This window comes from Myodes glareolus, chromosome 7 (assembly GCF_982192425.1).
Source record: "Myodes glareolus chromosome 7, mMyoGla1.1, whole genome shotgun sequence".
Taxonomy (NCBI): Eukaryota; Metazoa; Chordata; class Mammalia; order Rodentia; family Cricetidae; genus Myodes; species Myodes glareolus.
In genome coordinates this window covers 2187905-2194840 of record NC_142032.1, presented here as the reverse complement: position 1 = coordinate 2194840, position 6936 = coordinate 2187905, and the positions used below count along the sequence as shown (strand labels likewise).

At 46.1% G+C, this 6936-nt stretch overlaps 1 pseudogene; it reads right to left on the bottom strand.

Annotated features, from left to right (window-relative positions):
• Positions 1-5362: 5362 nt before the first annotated feature.
• Positions 5363-5990, bottom strand: LOC125393649 (high mobility group protein B1 pseudogene; annotated as a pseudogene).
• Between the last annotated feature and the right edge of the window lie 946 nt (positions 5991-6936).

Here is a 6936-nt window from a genome sequence, read left to right as displayed (position 1 = left end):
CTGGGTCAGGTTCCCTTGTTGGGCAGGGACTTCACTGACAGAAGGCCTACCTGTCCTTAGGCAGGCTTTTAAAATACAGGAATTGCCTCATGCAGGGATGTGCCTACAGCCCTCACAAGGCAGCTGAGCTGGGGAAATGTTATGGCCCCAGTGGGAAGGGAGAAATACAGGAAGGTGAACCTGGATGGAAGCTGGGATGGCTGGCGGGAGAGCTTAGCAGGGTGGAGCCAGCACTGCAGGGTGACCTGGGAGTCTAGGGGGTCGGGGAGAGTCTGAACTCTTCCTCACCGGGCTCCTGCCACGGGCCAGAAGCAAACTCACCCCTCTGATGGCTGTCTGCTAGAAGTCAATGCCCCTTGCTGGTCAGGAATGTCGCTGAGCTGACACAGTCCTCAGGCAGGCTTTTAAAACACAGGCTATTCTGTATTTTATTTTGTCTTGTTTGATTGTTATCTCATAGGAGCCTGTTCTTTTCTAATGGGAGACAGAAAGGGAGTGGATCCAGAGAGGAGGTGAAGTGGAGAGGAGCTGGGAGGAGTAGAGGGAGAAGAAACTGTAATCAAGATACAGAATATGAAAAAATCTATTTTCAATAAAAGAAAAAATCAAGGAAGGAAGCTGTCCCAGCAGCTTTCCTGGGAACTATCTGTTTTGAGGTAAAGACCATTAAAAGACACAGCCTCATCAACAGAGAGAGAGGCAGGGCTTTCTAATGTCACAGTACTCTGGATCCTTTATGTTGAACTCCAAATAGGGGAGACTCAAAGCCTATGAATTCTGGCAGCGCAGAGGTGGGTGGGGGAGGATTGGAACCATATGAAGGTCAATTTAATGAAAATTATGTAAAATAATGCAAATCTTGTCAACTAGATGGATTGAGAAACACCTAGAGAGTGCCTGAAGTGTGCCTCTAAGAATGTCTGTGAGGACATTTCCAGAAATGGTTTGGGTTCTGAGGACTCTGGATTCATCCCTTTATGGATTTATAAGATGGTGACATTATTGGAAGGTAGTAAAAAGCGGGAGGTAAGACCTTGTTGGAGGAAGTGGGTCAGAAGATAGGTTCCGGCCTTTTCCTAAATTATTCTTCTGTCTAGTTGGTAGTGGAGCATGCCTTTAATCCCAGGCAGAAGCAAGTGGATCTCTGAGTTCAAAGCCAACCTGGTCTACAGAGTTCCAGGACAGCCAGAGCTATACAGCCAGAAACCTTGTTTTGAACATCCCCCCAAATCTTCTGATTCCTGTTTGTTGGGATATGAGCTTGCCGAGCCCTCCCTGACATGATGGATCGATACCTCTGAAGCCATAAGCTAAAATTAATCCTCCTTTTAAATTTTTTTTATCTGGTATTTGTCACAAACTTAGAAAAGCAATACAATAGCAAAATTGAGGGCAAAGCAGAGAGAAGTTTAGAATAGCTGCTAAGAAATGATACACCGAATCATTTTGTGAACTGTGAAGATAAAAAAAAATCCAACAGTAATTTTTTGAGGATTCAACATTTACCTGTAAGGAATGAGCAGAGCAGAGTCCCTGCTCTCAGGGATGCAGGCCCAGGCAGACGCAGACACCCACATAACTAACGCTAAGACAGCCGCTGCTCAGCAGAGGCCACTGGAGAGACTGTGGGATCAGAGGCTTCTAGTCCAGGGGCAGAGAACAGAAACTGCCTAGGGCTGATTCCACTGCTGCTAATTCATGGTAACAGTGCTGGAAGATCTCCAGGACTCAGCTGAGGGATGTTCCTTTGGGTCTTGCACAGAACCCTCACTGGGAAGGATTGTTTCTCACATCCTTCACCCTCACCTTGTTCTCTTGTCGAGATGTCTGCTCTTTGTCCCTGTCCCCGCTCTGGACTCAGGCAAGGAACTGAGAAAGCATCAGCTCTGGATCCAAATCTAGAGAGTCCTCTACCTGGTGCTGCCAGCATGCACCTCTAGCCCAATCTTAAATGTTGGGAGAGAATCCGTAATTGATCACGCTGAATCAATCTTTTGTGCCCCTGGGCTTGCCAATGCAGAGAGAGGCACTTTCTCCCAAGAGGGATTAAGAAAATGATGGTTTGTCCAGTGTAGTGGTAGACACCTTTAATACTAGCACTCACGGGGCAGAAGCAGGTGGATCTCTGTGAGTTAGAGGCAAGCCTCTAATACAGATCCAGTTCCAGGATAGCTAGGCTCTGTTACACAGAGAAACCCTATCTCGAAAAATCAAAAAGAAAAGAAAAGGAAAAGGAAGAACATGTTGGGTCATTCTAGTTTAATAGGAACCAAGACAAGAAACGGATTCTCTCTGGGGAATATGGGAGGCTTTGGAGCAAATAGAATTCCCTTTGGTGGTTGCTTGGAGGAGTTACCAGAATAAAAAATAAAACCTCCCCCGCTGAAAATCCTATGTAGTCCAAGGAAACTGGGACAGGATGCCGGGGAGAAGGTGGAATGAGTAAGTGTTAGGGCTGACCAGTGTGAAAGAAGACAAAGGCAGGTAGGGACGGGATGTGAGCTGAGTTAGGGAGGGGTGGAAATGCAGGGAGGGGTCCAGTTCTACTTTGCTAACTTTGTAGTGCTGAAAGGTTTGTTGTTGTTGTTTAAGCAAGAATATAACAGCACATTTCCTTCCATCCCCCACTGACAAAATGTCAAACATCATTCCGGCCTCCGCTCTCTGCTTCTGTGCACTAATGGTCCTTACACACATGAGAGCCCTCATCATCCCCCCCACACACACACTTTCTCCATTATCGTAGTCAGCATCTCTTCCATTTCCCACAAAGTGCCCATCCTCAGATCTTGACCAGTCTCTCGCTTCTCACCTCTCTTGTTCCCCAAGATGCTCAAGGGAGGACAAAGCCTTCCATTTCAGGGAAGAAAAAGGTCTGTGGGGTAACCTGGCCCTAGGTCTTTTTTTCCCTGACAACTACTCACTGACAGAATCCTCTCTTCTGTGGCCACAATAATCACCGCAAAAAAAAAAATATAGAGAAGTTCAGTGGATAGAGTGCTTCCCTGGGGCTCACTGGGCAGGTAACCTAGACTACTTGGTCCACTTCAGGACTGTAAAAGAGCTTATCTCAAAAAACAAGGTCGGTAGAGGGCCAGTGATGGAGATGGCTCAGTAGGTGGCCCTGAGTTCAGCCTCCTGAACTCACGTGGTGGAAGGAGAGAACTGACCCCTAGACGTTCTCTGACTTCTACAGTCCCAGCGTGGTACCTATGCCCCTCCCCAGCACAAAAGCAGAGGGCTCCTGAGGAACAACCCCTGAGGTGACCTCTGACCTTTACCTGTGTGCACACATATCTGTACCTGCACATACAAGAACATGCCCATATACTTTACCCACCCAGCCACCCACCCCAGAATACAGCAGACAAAATAAAGCAAAACTATGCTCATGCAGTGGAACCCGCTCCTGCAGGCCCAGCTCCTCTCCATCCACAAATTCATCACTTCCTGCATGCTTAGAAAATGCAACAAAATCCCCACAAGCATCCTACCTTCAGCTCCCCACCTTCCTCCTTAGTCTCTCTTATCTAGAATTAAACCTTTTAAAAAGACCAGCCAGTTCACTCTGATTGCAGCTGTCCTTCGTCCCTTCATCCACAGAGGTCCTACTTCTGTCTGAACGGCACCCCCATATGCTGCCAGTTTTAAATTGACAAAACCCACAATCACCAGCCTGAGGAGAGTCTCCATGAATGATTATCTACATGAGATTGGCCCGTGGGCATGCTGTGGGGGTGGAAAAGAGGTGTCCTTGATTATTATTGTGTGAAGTTTAAGCCCTGGTTTGGGACCCTGGGCTATGTAACTGTCTAGCTTGGGTTAGCTGAGCAGCAGCAAGCTAGTAAGCAAGTCCGTTCACTCTCTTGGCTCTTGACTGTGGATGCAATGGGACCATATCCTGCCCTGCCTTGATTTCCTCAAAATGATGAACTGTGACTTGGAATTTTAAGCCAACTCCACCCTTCCTCCCCTGAAATATTTTTTGTCAGGGTGATTTTTCACAGCAACAGAAATGAAAATAGGACACCCCACCTCCAGGAACCCGTTCTTGGCAACGCCTTTGTAGCTCTTTCATCAGAGTTCTGAGGACCCTCTGACAAAATGGATCATGTTCCCCTTTTCATGAATCCTTTCCTTCCCTTGACAAGACTGTGCAGAATGCCAAGTCAGGCTTCAAGCTTATTCCTCGATTTTGGTTATCAACAAGAGAAGCTGCCCCTTTGCAGTTGCTGACCGTTTCTGTGGCTAGAGATAGGAACAGAAAACAGTCTTCCCTGAGGAGAGCCCTGGGTGTGGGCTGCCCACCTTTCCAGTGTGCTCTGGCCAGAGACAATGTCTGGGAGTAAGACCCTCAACAGTAAAATCAAAAAGTTCTGGGCAAACTGGCCAAGTTTGTCACCTTCAATTGGAGATTCTTTTATGGATGGCGATAAAGGTGTTGTGGTTCCCCTCTCCCTGGGAACCACAGGACACTTCAAGGAACAGCGGGGGAACAGGATTGATTGTTTCCTCTTTCTTAGTGGGAATGAAAAACTGCTTCTAATAATACATCTCAAGTCTAGCAATAGCACTAAATTCTTTCTGCTTTGCACTTTAATTATGGCACTAGCCCAGTTCCAAACTTCTTATCTTTCATTTAAGGCTGTGGACTCTCTCATTACTGTTCAGAAACAGAAATTATCCTTGAATTTTGAGACTTTTAGAGTCAACTTGATTGTCCCCTTTCTCAGACACCTCTAATCAAATCCTCTTTAAACAGACAAGGGCTTAACTCGCTTTTGTGTATGTCTTCAACTGCTCTCCAAGCAGGTTCACTTCTGTCCATGCCCTGAAGCTAGGACAGTTTGGGCTGGGCCATTACATCTTGCCCCTAAATTCTTTTTTTTTTAATTAAAAAAATTGTATTTACTTAGAAGCATTCAGAATGTCAACAAAACATCTGTAATTTTTTTTTTGCAATTACAGAGTGGTATTCAGTTAACAGAACAACAATTATCTTCATATAAGCTGCATCAGAGACAACTGAAGATTAAAAAAAATCGAAAACGAAATGGAAAAAAATCTACCATCCCCATATATAACTAATTTGTGCTGTGCACCAACAAGAACCTGCTTTAAATTTGCATGCCAATTTACAACCCCCAGACTGTACCAGGCAAGGTTAGTGGCTATTGAAAATACCACCAGGACAGGGCTATCTAAAGATACATTTGGTAGTGTCTTAACTATACAAAAAAAAAGACACTGTGCTGTTTAAAAACAAATCTTACACAACCTTACATTTTAATTTTCTTTAAAAGGAGTGAGTTGTATCCAGGGGGATTAAATGCTTTATAGGCAAGAAAAAACTGCACTAGAACCAACTTATTCATCATCATCATCTTCTTCATCATCTTCGTCTTCCTCTTCATCCTCTTTGTCCTCCTCCTCATCTTCCTCTTCCTTTTTCTTGCTCTTTTCCGCCTTGACCCCTCCTTTCCGCTGCATCGGGTTTTCCTCCAGCTCTGTAAGCAGCAATGCCCTGTTCGTACTTCTCCTTCAGCTTGGCAGCCTTCTTTCCGTCGGCTGCTTGTCATCTGCAGTGGTGTTCTTACACGTCTCTCCCAGTTTCTTTGCAACATCACCAATGGATAAGCCAGGGTGCTCTCCTTTGATTTTGGGGCGATACTCAGAACAGAAAAAGAAGAAGGCCGAAGGAGGCCTCTTGGGTGCATTAGGGTCCTTGAACTTCTTTTTGGTCTCCCCTTGGGAGGGGATGTAGGTTTTCATGTCTCTTTCATAACGAGCCTTGTCAGCCTTGGCCATGCCTTCAGATTTCCCCTTTTCTGTAGCAGACATGGTCTTCCACCTTTCTGAGCACTTTTTGGAAAACTCTGAGAAGCTGACAGAAGCATCCGGGTGCTGCTGCTTGTGTTCCTCCAAGTTTGCACAAAGAATGCATACAAGGACATTTTGCCTCTCAGCTTCTTAGGATCTCCTTTGCCCATGTTTAGCTGATTTTTGCCCGCGAGGCACAGAGTCGCCCAGTGCCTGCCTGGCTCTCGCTTGCCCCGGCACTGTCTCTATGGAGCTCAATGTACCCCAATGGCTGTGACGCCCCTAAATTCTCACTGACTTCTGTAACTGTCCTGATCACTTCCAACTTTCCTCCCATTCTTTTCTGCTCTGTTGTCAAGCAAAAGTGTTCTTTTCCCTGCTTGAGATGTCTTTCCAAATGAATCTGACTTACAGATTTGGTGGGTCAGGCAGAAGTTGACTGAGGCCACTTTCACACATTAGAAAGCACTTAGTGGCTATTCCTACAAGGAATTGTGGCAGGTTTTCTTTGCAGGAGTTCTTGAGGGATCTTACCTGGGATATTCTTCCTATAAAAGTGTGTACTGGGTTCTTGGATGTTTCTTGTGAAATTGAGCCACACTTGCCTATCCTCTTCCGTGTTTAAGCACTCCTATAGATCCCATTGTCATTGGGATAAGGACACGGTCCTTGGCTGACTTTCAACATCTGGCTTCTACTGTTTGGTCAGGGGCCTTCCAGATGTTTTCTGAAAGGGAAGTAGAAGCTCTTTGGGTTCGTGGTTCACTACATTCCCATGGCAACTCTTCAATCTGGCTCCTCTCAGAATCTTCAAGCTCCAAACCTCAGCTTCAATCTCCGAGCTTAGCCTGAGAGGATCCCCCAACCTGTGTCCAGTGCCCTCTAACTCAACACCCAGAACACCATTTCTGTGCCATATTCTAGTCCAATTCTTCTGTGACTTCTACAGCCCAGCCAAATTCCCCTCAAAAGCACACCCCACGCACTCTCTCCCCTCCCTCATTGCACGGTTGTAGGTTTGTATTGTTTGCTGTCTCCTCGCTAGCTTGTAAGCTCCCTGCCTGTAGTGAAGTCTGCAGAGTGCTAGCTCAGCTTGTGTTTACAGGAAGGAAGGAA